The sequence below is a fragment of the Rutidosis leptorrhynchoides genome, chromosome 1 (genome assembly GCF_046630445.1).
Source record: "Rutidosis leptorrhynchoides isolate AG116_Rl617_1_P2 chromosome 1, CSIRO_AGI_Rlap_v1, whole genome shotgun sequence".
Classification (NCBI taxonomy): Eukaryota; Viridiplantae; Streptophyta; class Magnoliopsida; order Asterales; family Asteraceae; genus Rutidosis; species Rutidosis leptorrhynchoides.
In genome coordinates this window covers 324,339,289-324,361,959 of record NC_092333.1, presented here as the reverse complement: position 1 = coordinate 324,361,959, position 22,671 = coordinate 324,339,289, and positions in this window count along the sequence as shown.

Here is a 22,671-nt window from a genome sequence, read left to right as displayed (position 1 = left end):
ACATGGAAAAGTTCGGGTCACTACAGTGTCGGACCAGTAGCTTACCAACTGGAGCTACCTCAACAACTCGCGGCTGTACATAACACTTTCCACGTCTCAAATTTGAAGAAATGTTTTGCTAAAGAAGATCTCACTATTCTGTTGGACGAAATCCAAATCAATGAAAAACTTCAATTCATTGAAGAACCCGTCGAAATAATGGATCGTGAGGTTAAGAGACTTTAACAAAACAAGATACCGATTGTTAAGGTTCGATGGAATGCTCGTAGAGGACCCGAGTTCACCTGGGAGCATGAAGATCAGATGAAGAAGAAATACCCGCATTTATTTCCAGAAGATACGTCAACACCTCCAACTGCATAAAATTTCGGGACGAAATTTATTTAACGGGTAGGTACTGTAGTGACCCGAACTTTTCCATGTTTATATATATATTAAATGAAATTGTTATTTACATGATTAAGTGTTTCCAACATGTTAAGCAATCAAACTTGTTAAGACTTGATTAATTGAAATAGGTTTCATATAGACAATTGACCACCCAAGTTGACCGGTGATTCACGAACGTTAAAACTTGTAAAAACTATACGATGACATATATATGGTTATATATATAGTTAACATGATTTTATTATAAGTATGTATCTCATTAGGTATTTTAACAATGAGTTATATACATAAAAATGAGACTATTAATTTAAGAAACTCGAAAACGATATATATAACGATTATCGTTATAACAACGTCTTACTAGGTACATATAAATCATATTAAGATATTGATACACTTGGTTAATTATGTTAAATGATAAGTAAATATATTATTAAGTGTATTAACAATGAAATACATATGTAAAAATAAGACTACAAACTTAATGATTTCGAAACGAGACATATATGTAACGATTATCGTTGTAACGACATTTAACTGTATATATATCATACTAAGATATATTATATATCATAATATCATGATAATATAACAATTTAACATCTCATTTGTTATAATAAATAATGGGTTAACAACATTCAACAAGATCGTTAACCTAAAGGTTTCAAAACAACATTTACATGTAACGACTAAGGATGACTTAACGACTCAGTTAAAATGTATATACATGTAGTGTTTTAATATGTATTATTACACTTTTGAAAGACTTCAAGACACTTATAAAAATACTTCTACTTAATAAAAATGCTTACAATTACATCCTCGTTCAGTTTCATCAACAATTCTACTCGTATGCACCCGTATTCGTACTCGTACAATACACAGCTTTTAGATGTATGTATTATTGGTATATACACTCCAATAATCAGCTCTTAGCAGCCCATGTGAGTCACCTAACACATGTGGGAACCATCATTTGGCAACTAGCATAAAATATCTCATAAAATTACAAAAATATGAGTAATCATTCATGACTTATTTACATGAAAACAAAATTACATATCCTTTATATCTAATCCATACACCAACGACCAAAAACACCTACAAACACTTTCATTCTTCAATTTTCTTTATCTAATTGATCTCTCTCAAGTTCTATCTTCAAGTTCTAAGTGTTCTTCACAAATTCCAAATGTTCTAGTTTCATAAAATCAAGAATACTTCCAAGATTGCAAATTTACTTCCAAGTTTTCTAAATCCATTCCAAGTAATCATCCAAGATCAAGAAATCCTTGTTACTTACAGTAGGTTATCTTTCTAATACAAGGTAATAATCATATTCAAACTTTAATTCAATTTCTATAACTATAACAATCTTATTTCGAGTGGAAATCTTACATGAAATTGTTTTCGTGTCATGATTCTGCTTCAAGAACTTTCAAGCCATCCAAGGATCCTTTAAAGCTAGATCTATTTTTCTCATTTCTAGTAGGTTTATCCAAGGAACTTAAGGTAGTAATGATGTTCATAACATCATTCGATTCATACATAAAAAGATGTCTTATTCAACGTTATAAACTTGTAATCACTAGAACATAGTTTAGTTAATTCTAAACTTGTTCACAAATAAAGTTAATCCTTCTAACTAGACTTTTAAAATCAACTAAACACATGTTCTATATCTATATGATATGCTAACTTAATGATTTAAAACCCGAAAACACGATAAACACCATAAAACTGGATATACGCTGTCGTAGTAAAACCGGGGGCTGTTTTGGTTGGGATAATTAAAAGCTAAGAAGAACTTTGATTTAAAATCTATACTTCTGGAAAAATGATTTTTCTTATGAACATGAAACTATATCCAAAAATCATGGTTAAACTCAAAGTGAAAGTATGTTTTTCAAAATGGTCATCAAGATGTCGTTCTTTCGACGGAAATGACTACCTCTTTCAAAAACTACTTGTAACTTGTATTTTCGACTATAAACTTATACTTTTTCTGTTTAGATTCATAAAGTTAAGTTCAATACAAAACCGTGGCCACTGGTATCACTCAAAACGGATTAGAAACGAAGAAATGGCGAGTAAAACAAGATTGATAAAAACTACTCATTTTACCTACGTGAAAGTTAGTAATAAATCTATTCCAACCATAACCTAATCAACTTATATTGTATATTATGTAATCTTGAGATATCATAGACACGTATACAATGTTTCGACCTATCATGTCAACCCATCTATATATATATTGCGGAACAACCATAGACACTCTATATGTGAATGTTGGACTTAGCTATACAGGGTTGAGGTTGATTCCAAAATATATATATAGTTTGAGTTGTGATCAATACTGAGATACGTATACACTGGGTCATGGATTGATTCAAGATAATATTTATCGATTTATTTCTGTACATCTAACTGTGGACAACTAGTTGTAGGTTACTAACGAGGACAGCTGACTTAATAAATTTAAAACATCAAAATATATTAAAAGTGTTGTAAATATATTTTGAACATACTTTGATATATATGTATATATTGTTATAGGTTTGTGAATCAACCAGTAGCCAAGTCTTACTTCCCAACGAAGTAAAAATCTGTGAAAGTGAGTTATAGTCCCACTTTTAAAATCTAATATTTTTAGGATGAGAATAAATGCAGGTTTTATAAATGATTTACACAATAGACACAAGTACGTGAAACTACATTCTATGGTTGAATTATCGAAATCGAATATGCCCCTTTTTATTAAGTCTGGTAATCTAAGAATTAGGGAACAGACACCCTAATTGACGCGAATCCTAAAGATAGATCTATTGGGCCTAACAAACCCCATCCAAAGTACCGGATGCTTTAGTACTTCAAAATTTATATCATATCCGAAGGCTGTCCCGGAATAATGGGGATATTCTTATATATGCATCTTGTTAATGTCGGTTACCAGGTGTTCACCATATGAATGATTTTTATCTCTATGTATGGGATGTATATTGAAATATGAAATCTTGTGGTCTATTGTTACGATTTGATATATATAGGTTAAACCTATAACTCACCAATATTTTTGTTGACGTTTAAAGCATGTTTATTCTCAGGTGAATACTAAGAGCTTCCGCTGTTGCATACTAAAATAAGGACAAGATTCGAAGTCCATGTTTGTATGATATTGTGTAAATACTGCATTCAAGAAACTGATTTCGATGTAACATATTTGTATTGTAAACCATTATGTAATGGTCGTGTGTAAACAGGATGTTTTAGATTATCATTATTTGATAATCTACGTAAAGCTTTTTAAACCTTTATTTATGAAATAAAGGTTATGGTTTGTTTTAAAAATGAATGCAGTCAGGTTATGGTTTGTTTTAAAAATGAATGCAGTCTTTGAAAAACGTCGAATATAGAGGTTAAAACCTCGCAACGAAATCAATTAATATGGAACGTTTTTAATCAACAAGAACGGGACATTTCACTGCAAACCATGGAATTTCATTATAATCTATCTTCAATAGATATTCATCAGGAAAGTTGTCTTGTATGGCCGATTCATTTAGAACTTCTAATTCGGGATTTTCAAGACGAGAAAGATCATCAGCGGCGAGATTTTCTGCTCCCTTTTTATCTCGGATTTCAATATCAAACTCTTGTAAGAGTAAGATCCAACGGATTAATCGTGGTTTAGCATCTTGTTTCGAAAATAGGTATCTAAGAGCAGAATAGTCGGTATAGACCACCGTTTTAGCAAGAACGAGATATGATCGAAATTTGTCAAAAGCAAAGACAATAGCAAGGAGTTCTTTTTCAGTAGTTGTGTAATTTGTTTGTGCTCCTTGTAATGTCTTACTAGCATAATATATAGGTTGAAATCATTTTCCAATCCTTTGTCCTAAAACGGCTCCCATTGCAAAATCACTTGCATCGCACATAAGTTCAAATGGTAGATTCCAATTTGGAGTTATCATGATCGGCGCATTAGTGAGTTTTTCTTTAAGTATATTAAAAGATTTGATACATTCATCTGAAAAGATGAATGGAGCATCCTTTTCTAGGAGTTTATTCATAGGAGTGGCAATTTTAGAAAAATCTTTTATGAAACGTCGGTAAAAACCGGCATGCCCTACAAAACTCCTAACTCCTCTAACATTGGTGGGATATGGAAGTTTAGCAATTACATCTACTTTAGCTCTATCCACTTCAATTCCTTCCTTTGAAATTTTATGACCAAGAACGATGCCTTCTTTAACCATGAAATGGCATTTTTCCCAATTAAGAACTAGATTTGATTGTTCACATCTAATAAGCATTCGTTCAAGATTAACTAGACATGATTCAAATGTATCACCGAAGACTAAAAAGTCATCCATGAAAACTTCCATGCATTCTTCTATCATGTGAAGACCCGTCCTAATCCATCCGGACGAAGTCCATATCAATTATAAACGATTTACGACAGTTGATTACATCGCGAGGTACTTGACCTCTATATGATACATTTTACAAACATTGCATTCGTTTTTGAAAAGACAATCTTTCATTACATCGAAAGTTGACAGGCATGCATACCATTTCATAATATATCCAACTATAATTGACTTGATAATAATCTTGATGAACTCGACGACTCGAATGCAACGTCTTTTGAAATATGCCATGAATGACTCCAAGTAATATCTATAAAATGAGCAAATGCACAGTAGAAGATTTCTTTCGTACCTGAGAATAAACATGCTTTAAAATGTCAACCAAAAGGTTGGTGAGTTCATTAGTTTAACTTAAACAGTCGTTTTCCATCATTTTAATAGACCACAAGATTTCCTATTTCCATTTCTCATAAACATACGTCCCATGCATAGAGACAAAAATATCATTCATATGGATTGAACACCTGGTAACCGACATTCACAATATGCATATAAGAATATCCCCATCATTCCGGGATCCTCCTTCGGACATGATATAAATTTCGAAGTACTAAAGCATCCGGTACTTTGGATGGGGCTTGTTGGGCCCGATAGATCTATCTTTAGAGTTCGCGTCAATTAGGGTGTCTGTTCCCTAATTCTTAGATTACCAGACTAAAAGGGGGCATATTCAGTTTCGATTATTCAACCATATAACGTAATTTCGATTACTTGTGTCTATTTCGTAAAACAGTTATAAAAGTTGCGCATGTATTCTCAGCCCAAAAATATAAAGGGTAAAAAGGCAAATGAAACTCACCTAATATATTTTGTAGTAAAAATACATATGACGACATTAAACAAGTGTAGGGTTGGCCTCGGATTCACGAACCTATATCAATTGTATATTTATTAACACACGTAATTATAATCGAACAAGTATATATATATTGTCATTATTAGTGATGTAATTTTATATATATATATATATATAATAAATTAATAAGTTTCATTATATATATTTTCAATTTATATATAGAATTATTGATATAGTTAGGTTATATATATATATATATATATATATATATATATATATATATATATATATATATATATATATATATATATATATATATATATATATATATATATATATTACATATGTTTTTGTATGTATAACATTTGTCTGTTGAAATTAGTAATTAATAATACTAAATAATATTTGTAATGGTAAAATGATAATACTTAATAGTACTAATAAAAATAATAATGTTAATAATTTTGATAGTGACAAATGTAATGATGTTAATAAAAATATTAGTTTTACTGTTAATAATAGTTTTAATGATAAATCTTATAATATTGACAATAATAGTTTTTAATAAAAAAAATTAGTATTGATGGTAAATAAAATAATTATTTTGATAATAATACTTAATAATATTAATTTTAACAATTTTATTATTAATAATAATATTAACAATAATACTTATGTTTATAATAACAATTCCAATGTTTATAGTTTAATACTAATACTACCATTAATGAAAATAATAATAAATTTTATTATCCTCGTAATAATAATCATAATCATAATAATGATAATAATATTAAAATGATAACATTAGTAATAATAGTAATATTAATAATACTTATAATAACTTATGATAATAACAATAGTAATAATACTTAAGGATGATACTAAAATGGTAATAATATTCATGTTACATATATTAATACTATAACAATAATTACAATAACTAATAATAACAATAATCATAATAATAATAATAATAATAATAATAATAATAAAAGATAACTAATAATAATAGTAATAATATTAATAATAATAATAATAATAATAATAATAATAATAATAATAATAATAATAATAATAATAATAATAATAATAATAATAATAATAATAATAATAATAATAATAATAATAATAATAATAATAATAATAATAATAATAATAATGGTAATGAAAACTACCTCATGTTAATTGGATTAAAAAAATGGCACAGCCTGGTCTCGAACCCGAGACCTCTCGAATAACGCTAACTTCCTTCACCAATCCAGCTGTTTACGTTTTCTGATTAAAACCCCTTTCAATTTATTATAACCCGTACCATTTAATTCTCCCTCCTTCTTCTTCTTTAACTCAGATTTCAATCAGAGATTGAATCCCCATTAACACCAATTTAATCGTTGTATTTAGAAATCCTAACCCAAACAGAAACGATCCCCAACTATAGTTTGAATCAATTAAATCAAAAAATATATATATAAATAAATAAACTCGCTGTAACAGTTTGTATAATACCGTATAAACTCAAAATCCAAATTCAAAATTAGAACCTTTTTCAGCTTATGATCATAACATGAAAGGTATTCAAAATTACTCCCAGAAACTTTCTAAATTCTCAGTTGAATCAAAAACAGCAACTAGAGTTCGAATTTTCACGAAGAATAATGGTTTTGACTTTTTGATTGAATCTTTGACTTCCAAAATTCGTAATCGATAAGGAAAATTGGCATTTGAAAATTTACAGAGAGTTTAAACGAAAGCTTTAGAAGAGAATTGCATTAATAGTTTTTGAATTATATCAAAAATTCAAAGTTTTGTGGTTTATGGCAAGAACAGAGGTCGTGGCTTATTCTCTGAGTTTTCTATTTTAAAAATTGAATTGCATTATGAAGGTAACATAATGTATAGATGATAATCGAATATTGATGCAGTAAACTTGCTTGTTTGTATTATAAATTGATTGGACGCGTAACAAATTCTTGGCAAGAATATAAATCAGAGAATAAAAAAAAATATAATATAGATAATAAAGGGCATCTAATTCGTACGATCTCAACAGGTTTTGGATGTGTTGATAGTTGTAATCGACTAGAAAACAAGAGTTATAAAGCAGATGTTGAAAAAAAACACGGATCCTTGTATCTGTATGTACCTTTATGCATTTTTTATATTAAATAATTAATAAATAATAATAGTAGTAATAAATTAATACTAGTAATATTATTAATAATAATAATAATCATGTTAATGATAATTTTAAATGATAATAATAAATTTTTAGTAATATTACTAATTATTAATAATTATATTAATAATAGTAATCATAATATCATTTATAGGATAATACTAATAATACATTTAAAAATAATGATAATAATAATAATATGATAATATTTAATAATAACAATGATAATTTCAATAGATTTAATAATAATCAATAAAAATGGTAATAACAATATTATTAATAATACTATCAATAATATTGATTATAATAATATTAATATTACTAATGATAATAATAATAAAATGATATAACAGTTTTTACATATCCGATTTCATATGTATATGCTATATATGATGATATTATTAATACAGGCAATACTATCAATATTGAAAGTAATAATAATATAGAAATTATATTTTTATTTCTACTTAATTATAATGTATCTTATTTATTTAAAATATTATATATATTCTTATATTTATAATTATATAAATATATATATACATATTTATTTATTGGTAGTTGTTCGTGAATCGTCGAGCATAGTCAAGGTGTAATTGATTACATAAATATAATTCCACAACATTTTGAGACTCAACATTACAGACTTTGCTCATCGTGTCGAAATCATTTAAAGATTAAGTTTAAATTTGATCAAAAATTTCCGGGTCGTCACATATCATGTCGTGAAAAATCGTCATCATGCACCTTTGAAAGGTTGCAGGGGCGTTGCAAAGTCCAAATGGCATGCGTTTGTAAGCAAAAGTACCATAAGGGCACGTGAATGTGGTTTTTTCTTGGTCCTCGGGTGCTATTGGAATTTGAAAATATCCGGAAACACCATCAAGAAAATAATAGTAACTATTTCCGGCTAATCTTTCCAACATTTGATCAATGAAAGGTAAGGGAAAGTGATCTTTTCTGGTGGCGTCATTTAATTTTCTATAATCAATACATACACGCCATCCTGTTACAGTCCTAGTAGGAATAAGCACATTTTTCTCATTTATAATGACAGTCATGCCACCCTTCTTAGGCACGCATTGAACTGGGCTTACCCATGGACTATCAGAATTGGATAAATTAAACCTGCATCAAGCAGTTTAATAATTTATTTCTTAACAACATCTTGCATATTAGGATTTAGTCTTTGTTGACGTTGCACATACGTTTTATGACCTTCTTCCATAAGGATTTTATGTGTGCAATACGAAGGACTTATTCCTTTAATATCATGAATCTTCCATGCAATAGCTGGTTTATGAGCTTTTAGCACAGAAATGAGTTGAGATTTTTCATTTTCAGTAAGAGAAGACGATATTATTACAGGTAATTCAGATTCACCATGTAAATAAGCGTATTCCAAAAGGTTTGGAAGTGGATTTAACTCTAATTTTGGTGGTTCTTCTATCGATGATTTATATCGATATCTGTCTTCTTCTTTTAGCATTTAAATTTCTTCTGTTGTTGGTTCATATCCATTAGCCATAAGTGTAGCTAACATTTCAGTTTCATCAATCGGTTTAGTACCTTCTCCTAAAGAACATTCTCATGTTCCTTGTAATTCTGGAAATTCTTCTAATAATTCTGCATGTGATTCTATAGTTTGAATATAGTAACATGTATCATCTGCAGATTGCAGTTGTTGCATTGCTCTATCAACTGAAAAAGTAACACTCTCGTCCTCTATACTTAGGGTTAGTTTCTTACCAAACACGTCTATCATTGCTTTAGCCGTGTTTAAGAATGGTCTTCCTAATATGAGAGGAACTTGAGAATCTTCTTCCATATCCAGAACAACAAAATCTACTGGAAATACTAAAGTACCAACTTTAACTAGCATGTTTTCCATTATCCCTCTAGGATATTTTACTGATCTATCGGCTAGTTGTATACTTATTCGTGTTGGTTTCAATTCTCCAAGGTCTAGTTTAGTGTATAGTGAATACGGCATTAAATTTATACTAGCACCTAAGTCTGCCAATGGTTCTATTGAACTAAGACTACCCAGAAAATATGGAATTGTGAAACTTCCTGGATCTGATAATTTTTCTGGTATCTTATTCAACAGTAATGCAGAACAATTAGCATTCATAGTAACAGCCGAGAGTTCTTCCATTTTCTTTCTATTTGAGATTAGTTCTTTTAGAAATTTAGCATATCTAGGCATTCCTGAAATCACATCAATGAAAGGAAGATTTACATTTATCTGTTTAAACATATCCAAGAATTTGGATTGCTCGGCTTCAAGTTTCTCTTTTCTCATTTTACTTGGGTAAAGAAGTGGTGGTTGGTATGGTTTAACATAAGGTTTTGCCTTAACTGTGTTATCTTCATTAACTTTTTCAACTACCGGTTCTTTTTCCTTATCTTGTTCAGGTTGTGGTTCTTGTGGAGTAGGAATAGCTTCATCAGAAATTACAGGTATTTCAGGTGGTTTAAGTGTAATACCACTTCTTATGGTAATAGCTTTAGCTGTTTCATTCCTGGGGTTAGCATTTGTATCACTAGGTAGACTTCCCGGTTTTCTTTCACCTATCAACCTTGCTAGGTTAGTTACTTCTTGTTCCAGATTTTGAATAGAAGCTTGTTGATATCTAAATGCTTGAGCATTTTGTTCATTGGTTTGTTTCTGAGATGTGAAAAACTGTGTTTGAGATTCAACTAGCTTCGTCATCATATCTTCTAAATTCGGCTTTCTATCATCGGTTTGTGGTGGTTTGTTTTAAAATTTAGGTCTTTGCTGATTGTAAGTATTATTAGATAATTGTTGATTGCTAGGACCTTGTTGGTTGTTGTATGGAACATTTCGATTATAATTCTGTTTTTGATTGTAATTGGTCTTGGCGGTTGATAATTATTCTGTTAATTATTTCCCAGCCTTTGGTTTAGATATAAAACATTCTCTCTTTGTTCCATTGTTAGTTCAATACTGAGACAATCTTTTGTCAAATGTGGTCCTCCACACTGCTCACAACTAATTCGTATTGAGTGAATATCCTTAGTCATATTTTCCATTCGTCTTTCGACAGCATCTATCTTTACGGAAATAGAATCTAAGTCATGAATCGGCTCTAGCTGCTTTAGATGATCTAATGATATCTTTTTCTTGATGCCACTCATGTGAGTGGGAAGCAGTGTTATCAATAATTTTATAAGCGTCAGTTTCGGTTTTCTTCATAATGGAACCACCAGCTGCTATATCGATGTCTTTCCTTGTAGTGATGTCGCATCCTTGGTAGAATATTTGTACTATTTCACAGGTGTCTAAACCATGTTGCGGACATCCTCTCAATAAATTTCCAAATCTTGTCCATGCCTCATATAGAGTTTCATTTGGCTTCTATGTGAACGTAACAATTTCTCCTTGAAGTCTCATGGCTTTAGATGCCGGAAAGAATTGTTTAAGAAATTTTTCAACTAAAACGTCCCTTGTATCAATCGCCCCTTCAGGTAATGATTCTTACCTATCATTGGCTTCTCCCTTTAAAGTCCAGGGAAATAACATGAGATATATCTGTTCATCCTCAACTTCTCTTATTTTAAATAGTGTACTGATCCTATTAAAGGTACGAAGATGTTCATTTGGATCTTCCTTCGGTGCACCACTAAATTGGCATTGATTAGTCACCATGTGTAGAATTTTTCCTTTGATTTCATAATCTGGCGCATTTATGTCAGATTGAGTAATTGCGTGACCTTGGCCAGTGCGTTTAGCTCTCATTCGGTCTTCCATACTTATAGATTCCAGATTCTCCATGATTGAATTTGTTGAATCTGAATCACTAGAGGATTCTGATTTAATGGTTCATTCCTCAACAATCTCTGTTTGAATGATTGGTGGTTCTGGAGGAAAGATTAGTGGTTCAGGATCTATGAATCATCCCTGAATATTCTCCGAATTCTCAATTGTGAGGTCGGGTTCAAAAAATAGATTATCGGAAATTTGAATTGGAGTACTTGGTCGACTGGATGACGATTCTAAAGAAAAATCAATGGCAACAATATTTGCTAGATGTCTTGATCGAGTTACAGGTTGTGAACGTACAAAAGGTGGTGAACGTTTTGCTCGGTGCATTCACTGAATATCCTATTAGTTTTTTTTTAAAAGGAAGAAAAATTATATAAGTTATCAAATTAATAGACTTTTCTGATTTTGCCCACGTTTCGAATAGCCAAAAGATGCAGCAGAGGGGCAGGATTCGTTTGGTCTCAATATAATTGAGTATTGTTTGGCTCCAATAACCCGGTCCACGTACAAATCCAACTATTACTACGAACCAGAAAATTTTGATGTCTATCAATTTAACCGCTTAAAATAAATTTTCGTTTGAAATTTAAAGAAATATTAGATAAGAAATAGAGAAAATTCTAAATCCTAAAAACTAAAATGGCGAGAAATAAGGAAGAAAAAGAGTGCGTCGGTATTAAAATTGGAGAAATAAGAAAGAAAAAGAGTGACTTATAAAACTTTAAAACACTCGACTAACCCAACCTTATTATTATCACTAACTTAAAATTAAAATTGCAAATTGAGATTACTAATTGGAGTGATAATTGATACATAGGTAAAAGGCGTCGAAAAATAAAAATAAGAAAGTAGCGCATTGAAACTTAAAAAGGAACTAAAAACTAAGAATTAAAAGTTGCGTCTAAAAATATTAAAGCTTACAAGTAAAAGTATATCCCAAATGGCAATAACTTAAAAAGGTACTAAAAATTTAGAACAGCGTCGCAAAATTCTAAAATTCTAAAGCACCTAAATCCTAGTCTAAAGAAAAAGCACTTAAGGGATTTTACGGCAAAGCCTAAAAATCTAGAAGTAAACACAAAATAACTATGGCAAAAACTATGACTTAAAACTAAATACGAGCGAAAAATACAAATATTACGCTAAAACAATTAAAAAGATACAAAATATAAAAATATACTAAAAGTTGTAAAAATTACAATTTTTATAAAAATATTATTTTTATATTATTTATTTTATAAAAGTATTAATTTTATAATTTATTTAAACTAATTAAACTAAATAATACAAATAATAAATAAACTAAACTAAATAATAATATTAAAAATCAACCCTAATTAGGGTTTAGATAATAATAATAATATATACTCCGTAATTAATGCAGAATAGGGTTTCCTGTTGGCGTGTCAGACACACTCATGCGATCGCATGAGATTTTGCCTTCGGGCTCATGCGATCGCATGAGCTAAGGTTTTGGGCCAGGTTACGGGCTGCTACAGTACCAGGCCGAGAGTTTTAATATTTTTTTTTTCTGTTTTACTGAATTATATTTATAATATATTTATATAAATTAAATAAAACTTATATTGTTACAAACTAAAAATAGAAATAAAGAAACTTTATAAAACTTAAATATTTAACAAACTCTTAAAAATAATTTTTGTTTTTCTTTTTATATTTTTGGTTTTAAAACGTATTTTTACAAAAGCGTATTTTTATAAAAGTAACTAAAAATCAAAATCTTTTTTTTATTAGCGTTGCGCTTCCGGCGTTTAAGCAGAAATTGTTCCCCGGCAGCGGCACCAAAAATACTTGATGTTATGCGAGGTGTATATGAAATAGCTTATATTTTACTAGGAAATACTATTAAATATGATACAATTTTACACAAGATATTTATTTATTTATAGAATGGATATACCTAAACCTTGCTACAACACTTATAGACAGTGCACCTAATCGTACAGTAGTGTATTTTTAGTAAGTCCGATTCGTTCTACAGGGAAATCTTTTAAACAAAGCTTAACGCTATATTAGTTTTATTTTATAAAAATACAAATATATATAAGTAATATTATTATTATAAAGGGGAGTTTTTACCGTTTAATGACCGGTTTGTCGATTTTTAAAACTTTAGACGCAGTTAAAACCTAATGTAAAATATTAAAAATAAATACAACTTAATTTAAAGCGTAAAGTAAATAACGATAATGAAATTTCAATAAATAAAAGTGCGATAAAATAAAATTACGATAATTAAAAAGTGCGATAATTAAAAATGCAATTAAATAAAATAACAATAAATAAAAGTGCGATAATTAAAAGTGCAATTAAATATGAAAATAAAGGAATTATGCTTATTTAAACTTCCGTAATCATGATGTTTGACGTGTTGATTTTAGTTTTATGCCCATGGGTTAATTGTCCTTTGTCCTGGATTATTTAATATGTCCATCTGGTTTTTGTCCATAACAGTCCATCAGTCATAAATATAAAGTACGAGTATCCTCGTCAAATTATCCTTATACCAGAAGTCAAATATTCCAACTAATTGGGGACTTAAACTGTAACGAGGTCTTAATACTTTGTTTAATAATTACACCAGGATATCGACTGCGTGTAACCTAATGTTTTAATACTTTGTTATCAATTATGCCAAGTGTCCTTGTACATAATTTCACCCCTGTTTTAATAATTCCATAGACTATTAATCCATTCCCGTGTCCGGTTAAATGAACGATTATTCGTACATATAAATACCCCGCCCATCGTGTCCGATTGAGTGTATATGGTTATTTATAGGTACTTCCAATTGTAAATCTTTATAATAAAATTAACAAACTATCATTTAGTTAAACAAATATAAAGCCCATTAATAGCCCATAGTCTAATTTCCACAAGTGTCGTTCTTTTGTCCAAACCCCAATTATGGTACAAAGCCCAATTACCCAATTTTAGTAATTAGACCAACATCATGATTACTTCGTTTTAAATAAGCATAATAATAACTTAGCTACGAGACATTAATGTAAAAAGGTTGAACATAACTTACAATGATTAAAAATAGTGTAGCGTTACACGGACAGAATTTCGACTTACACCCTTACAATATTCGCTAACATACCCTTATTATTAGAATTAGAATTAAAATTTAAATTTAAATTATAATATATATATATATATATATATATATATATATATATATATATATATATATATATATATATATATATATATATATATATATATATATATATATATAATATATATATATATATATATATACTTTACGTATGATGAATGAGAAAAAGATGTGTAAATTTCGGCCGAATGCTCGGCCTTTTATGGGCCCACGTAATACTATTTGACCTCCGCGAGTGCGGAGGTTTTTGCCTTTATAAGCTCCGCGAGTGCGGAGCTGTGGATTCCAGCTCACACAAGCTTGGCTCTTAGCTTGCCGACGGTTTTATAATATAATATAATATATGTATATTAATTTTTAAGAATTAATTATATATTATATTATATTCATGTGCATAGTTGACTTGTAATTTTTAGTCCGTTGCGTCGAGCGTTGAGAGTTGACTCTGGTCCCGGTTCCGGATTTTCGAACGTCCTTGCGTATAATTTAATATCTTGTACTTTGCGTTTTGCGTCTTGTACTCTTGTAATTTTGGGACGTTTCTCATCAATAATTGGAACCACTTTGATTGTATTTTGTACTTTTGAGCTTTTTGGTCGTTTGCGTCTTCAATTCGTCGAATCTGTCTTTTGTCTTCACCTTTTATTATTTAAACGAATATCACTTGTAAATAGAACAATTGCAACTAAAAGCTTGTCTTTCTTGAGGGATAATGCTATGAAATATATGTACGTTTTTAGCATTATCAAAATCTCAGAAAAATAGTTCGGGACCCGAACCAAACGTGTTGACTTTTTTGTTGACTTTGATTTGACCAAAGTTGACTTTTGTTTAAACTTAACCAAATACTTATGCAATCATCCTAACATGCTTTCATATTTGAATCATGCATGAAACTTAGCAACGTGATTGACATGCTATAAATAATCGAGTCGTAACGAGCCATATGACTAATTGAACAACTTTGACCAATCGTGTTTACCGTTATTGATACGACCTACTTGTTTAGGTCAAGACTAGCTTTCGTTCTTGCACAAGTTTACTTGCGAAGTACTTTTATACGCTTGCACTCAAGGTGAGATCATAGTCCCACTTTTACTCTTTTATACTTATACGTGGGATGAGAAAACATAAATGATTTATACTTTTATACTTTGAACACAAATACGAAAGCAAAGATACATACGAGTTAGAACATAAATCCTCAAGTCAAATTATCATCAGTTACACTTGTAGGGTGTAAGCGTGAACTTATGTTGTGTGTCTATACGGGTTTAACGAACCCTCATTCAGACAGTTCGCTACCGTTAGCGAATGAAATATAATTTCATCAGAATAGTGTAGGTTCTAACACTATATGCAGAGGTAAGATTCAGTTAAGCTTTGATAATTGGATGCTCATGATACAAACACATCTTTTGAGATGTATACGCTTGATAATCGGTTTATACTAAATCTTGTGGTTCAAAACATACTTTATGCATACACCTATGATTTCACCAACGTTTTCGTTGACAGATTTTCTATGTTTTTCTCATGTCCTTGAATACTAGGTGATACATGCTTCCGCACTATACTTTTTGATACTTGCTTGGATGTCGAGTATACATGCATACGTGGAGCGTCTTTTGACTTATTCTTAAATTGTGTCGCATATGTTTCAATGTTACTTTAAACATTGTAATGTTACTAGTTGTCGAACTACTTTGTAAACATTGAAACATCCTTACTTTTGAAATGAATGCGACATACTTTTGGTCAAACGTTGTTTTAAAGACTTATGACCATGTAACGGGACCTAAGTAGACGGTGCCGTCAATGACGATTTTGTCAGGTCGCTACATATGGTATCAGAGCGTTGGTTGTAGGGATTTAGAGTTCGTTGGTGTCAACCCCGAGTCGTAGGGTACATTAGTGAGTCTAGACTACAACCGGCATATAGACTTGAAGTAGGAATTACTTGACTACTTGTGCATTTATACTCGAACTCTTCTATTCATATCTAACTTTTATCCCATCTTAATCTCACGTTGTTTAATTTGATTGACACGCCACCTTGACTTAGTGAAATAATGTCGAATGCACATATGAATTAGGGTAATATAATTTCCGGGATTATATTACGGTGACTAATATGAACGTTCCGACATTATGACATAAAGAATTTAAGGCGAGTCAAGGAAAATTTTCTGTTTATCCTCATTCCATATCACGGTTAGTATTATTGAGAATACTAATCAACGATATTCTTGTGTTTTGAAGGAACAATGCCTCCTCGTAGTGTACCACGCCATGAAACACTCGAACAAGCTCTACAACGAATGATAGCCACCACCATGGATGCGGCCATGGCCGGTCACTCTTCCAACAACAACAACAATAACAACAATCACAACAACAACAACAATGGAGCCGGTAACTCAAACGAGGGTTGCTCCTACAAAGCTTTCATGGGGTGCAAACCTTATACTTTCGATGGGACCGGAGGTCCGGTTGCTCTCACTCGATGGTTTGAGCAAACGGAAGCCGTTTTTAGCATAAGCGGTTGCCGGGACCAAGACAAGGTTAAATATTCCACCCACACTTTTGCCGGTATCGCTCTCACATGGTGGAACACGTATGTACAATTGGTGGGTACCGATGAAGCCCACGCTCTCTCTTGGTCCGATTTGAAAGAAAAGATGATCATCGAATACTTTTCGCGTGAGAAAACCCGAAAGTTCGAACAAGAGCTAAGAACTCTAAAAGCGGTCGGAAACGACCTCAAGGCTTATAATCAATGATTTTCTGAATTATCCTTGATGTGCCCAAACCTTGTGAACCATGAGTCTTTAAGGGTTGAACTTTACATGGATGGTCTTCCAAAGAGCATCAAACATGAAGTAATGTCATCCAAACCCACTAATTATCAAGAAGCTTTGAATATGGCCCGCAAATTGATAGAAACAGTGGACGAAATTGTAGTACCGGCACCTAAGGCCGAGGATAAATCCGGTGGCAACAAAAGAAAATGGGAAGCCACTCCATCAAGCAACTACAACAACAACACCTTCACCAAAAAGCCTTTTACCTCCGACGACAAGAATTGTTATGCCGGAAACTTGCCTTATTGTAACAAGTGCTACAAACATCATCTTGGTGAATGTGGCAAACCATTTTGCATCAAGTGTCAAAGGAGTGGCCACGTGGCCCACGATTGTAGGAATACTGCCCCCGTTGCTCAAAAGGGGCCCAATGCACCAAGACCGGGTGTTTGTTTTGAATGTGGCCAATCGGGTCATTATAGGAATGTGTGCCCAAAGAAGAAAGCTAATCCCAATACACGCGGCCGAGCTTTCAACATCAATATCGAGGAAGCCCGAGATGACAATGAACTAGTCATGGGTACGTTCCTTCTCAACGATTCTTATGTCTCTTGTTTATTCGATTCGGGTGCCGATAAGAGTTTTGTAACCAAGACTTTGACTCATCCTTTTAGTACTCCACCGCTCCTACTAGATACTACTTATACCATTGAAGTGGCCAATAGAAAACTCTTGAGTGCCGACAAATTTTATCGGGGGTGTACGTTAAACTTAATGGGTAAAGAGTTTGAAATTGACTTGATACCTATAGAACTAGGGAGCTTCAATGTAATCATTGGTATGGATTGGCTAGCCAAAATGAAATCTTACATCCTTTGTGATCTTAAAGCGATTCAAATTCCTATCAAGAATGGTGAACCCTTGATTGTCTATGGCGATGAGAGTTGTACCGGACTCAACCTCGTCTCGTGCCTTAAAGTTGAAAAATACCTTCGTAAAGTTTGTTTTACGATTCTAGCCCACATTAAGAAAGTTGAAATCGACTAAAAGCTTATCGATGATGTGCCAATTGTTAGTGACTTTTCCGATGTATTTCCCAACGAATTGCCGGGACTTCCACCTCATCGACCGGTTGAATTCCAAATCGATCTTATTCCGGGAGCCACACCCATAGCACGTGCACCGTATAGACTTGCTCCATCCAAAATGCAAGAATTGCAAAGTCAAATTCAAGAACTACTTGACCGTGGTTTTATCCAACCTAGCCATTCACCATGGGGCGCTCCGATTTTATTCGTTAAGAAGAAAGATGGATCCTACGAATGTGTATCGACTATAATGAACTAAAAAAATTGACGGTTAAGAACCGATACCCTCTTCCACGCATCGATGACCTCTTTGATCAATTATAAGGATCTCGTGTATATTCAAAAATCGATCTCCGCTCGGGTTATCATCAATTAAGGTTTAAGGGGGAAGATGTCTCCAAAACCGCTTTCCGGACTCGTTATGGTAGTTATGAATTTCTTGTAATTCCATTTGGTCACACTAACGCACCGGAAATGTTCATGGATCTTATGAACCGCGTGTGCAAACCATACCTCGACAAATTTGTTATCGTATTCATCGATGATATTTTGGTCTATTCTAAAAGGGAAGAAGAGTACGAACAACATCTCCAACTTGTGCTTGAACTATTGAGACAAAAACGACTCTATGCCAAATTCTCCAAGTGTGAATTTTGGTTGAAGGAAGTTCAATTTCTTGGTCATGTTGTAAGTGATCAAGGTATTAAAATCGACCCCGCAAAAATCGAAGCCATTATCAAATGGAAGACCCCTACTACTCCTACCCACATTCGTCAATTCTTGGGTCTCGCCGGGTACTATCGTAGATTCATCGAAAACTTCTCTTTGGTTGCATGTCCTCTAACCGCGTTAACTCACAAGGGAAAGAAATTCATTTGGACGACCGAGAAAGAATCCGCATTTCAAATCTTGAAGACAAAGCTAACCACCGCTCCTATCTTGTCACTTCCTGAAGGCAATGATGATTTTGTTATATATTGCGATGCCTCGAAACATGGTTTTGGGTGTGTATTGATGCAATGAAAGAAAGTCATTGCTTATGCCTCTCGACAACTAAAAATTCATGAACGGAACTACATGACACATGATCTCTAACTCGAAGCCGTTGTCTTTGCACTTAAAATGTGGAGACACTATCTTTATGGAACCAAGAGTACTATCTTCACCGATCACAAAAGCCTCCAACACATCTTCGACCAAAAGCAACTAAACATGAGACAATGACGGTGGATTGAAACTTTGAACGATTACGATTGTGAGCTTCGTTACCATTAGAAAGGCAAATGTAGTAGCCGGTGCCTTAAGTCGAAAAGAAAGTGCGGTGCCTCTTCGTGTCCGAGCTTTAAATATCACCATCCACACCAATATCATTAGCCAAATTCATGTAGCCCAAGAGGAGGCTCTCAAGGATGAAAACATCTCTCTCGAATACTTGAACGTCCTCACCTCTCGATTCGAAGTTAAAGAAACCGGACTCCGATATTTCGCCGGAAGAATTTGGGTACCTAGTTATTGTAGTGACCCGAACTTTTCCATGTTAATATATATTAAATGAAATTGTTATTTACATGATTAAGTGTTTCTAACATGTTAAGCAATCAAACTTGTTAAGACTTGATTATTTGAAATGAGTTTCATGTAGACAATTGACCACCAAAGTTGACCAGCGATTCACGAACGTTAAAACTTGTAAAAATGACATGACAATATATATATATATATATATGGATATACATATAGTTAACATGAGATTATGATAATTAAGTATCTCCATAAGTATATTAACAATGAGTTATATACATAAAAATGACACTACTAAGTTAAGAAACTCGAAACGATATATATATAACGATTATTGTTATTACAACGTCTTACTAAATACATATGTATCATATTAAGATATTGGTACACTATATTTAACATGATAAAATAATAATTATATATATCATTAAGTATGTTAACAATGAACTACATATGTAAAACAAGACTACTAACTTAAGAATTTTGAAACGAGGCATATATGTAACGATTATCGTTGTACCGACATTTTAATGTATATATATCATATTAAGATATATTCATACATCATAATATCTTGATAATGTAATAATTTACCATCTCATTAGATATAATAAACAATAGGTTAACAACATTAAATGAGATCGTTAACTTAAAGGTTTCAAAACAACACTTACATGTAATGACTAACGATGACTTAACGACTTAGTTAAAATGTATATACATGTAGTGTATTTAGAAATATTAGTACACTTTTGAAAGACTTCAAGACACATATCAAAGTACTTCTACTTAACAAAAATGCTTACAATTGCATTCTCATTCATTTTCATCAACAATTCTATTCGTATGTAACTGTATTCGTACTCGTACAATACCCAGCTCCTAGACATATATACTATTGGTATATACACATAATAATTCAGCTCTTAGCAGCCCTAGATAGTCAAAAAATATGTGGAACCAACAATTAGAAAACTAGCATGACTTATGAGCAAGGAAACAAAAACAAGAACTCCTTTTAACCCCACTCACCTTCACCACTCACCACCTACTCCATTTCACTTCCAATTTCCTTCCCAATTCTCTCTCAAAACACACACACTCTTCCATGAACGTCTAAGTTACTATTTTTCCAGCAAAACTCATCAAATACAAGCTTTGGTTATTACCTATAATCATCATAAAACAATTACTCAAGAACACATCAAGAACACTTCCAAGTTTACAAGTTTACTTCCAAAATTTCCTAATCCATTTCAAGCAATCATCTAAGATCAAGAAACCTTTATTATTTACAGTAGGTTATCTTTCTAAATCAAGGTAATATTCATATTCAAGCTTTGATTCAATTTCTATAACTATCTTAATTTGAGTAATAATCTTACTTGAACTTGTTTTTGTGTCATGATTCTATTTCAAGAACTTCCAAGCCATCAAAGATCCTTTGAAGCTCAAGTTATTTTTTTCATCATTTCCAGTAGGTTTACCTACTAAACTTGAGGTAGTAATGATGTTCATAACATCATTCGATTCATATATATAAAACTAACTTATTCGAAGGTTTAAACTTGTAATCACTAGAACATAGTTTAGTTAATTCTAAACTTGTTCGCAAACAAAAGTTAATCCTTCTAACTTAACATTTAAAATCAACTAAACACATGTTCTATATCTATATGATATACTAACTTAATGATTTAAAACCGGAAAACACGAAAAACACCGTAAAACCAAATATACGCCGGCGTAGTAACACCGCGGGCTGTTTTGTGTTAGTTAATTAAAAACTATGATAAACTTTCATTTAAAAGTTTTTCTTCTGGGAAAATAATTTTTCTTATGAACATGAAACTATATCCAAAATTCATGGTTAAACTCAAAGTGGAAGTATGTTTTCCAAAATGATCATCTAGACGTCGTTCTTTCGACTGAAATGACTACCTTTACAAAAATGACTTGTAACCTATATTTCCGACTATAAACTTATACTTTTTCTGATTAGATTCATAAACTTAAGTTTAATATGAAACCATAGCAACTTGAATCACTCGAAACGGATTTAAAACGAAGAAGTTATGGTTAAAACAAGATTGGATATTTTTGCTTGTTGTAACTACGTGAAAATTGGTAACAAATCTATATTAATCATATCCTAGCTAACTCATATTGTATTATACATGTATTCTAATATATTATGTAATCTTGGGATACCATAGAGACGTATGCAAATGTTTTGACATATCATATCGACCCATGTATATATATTATTTGGAACAAGGGTTGAGGTTGATTCCAAAAATATATATACTTTGAGTTGTGATCTAGCCTGAGACGTGTATACACTGGGTCGTGGATTGATTCAAGATAATATATATCGATTTATTTCTGTACATCTAACTGTGGACAACTAATTGTAGTTTACTAACGAGGACAGCTGACTTAATAAACTTAAAATAGTAAAACGTATTAAAAATGTTGTAAATATATTTTGAACATACTTTGATATATATGTATATATTTGTTATAGG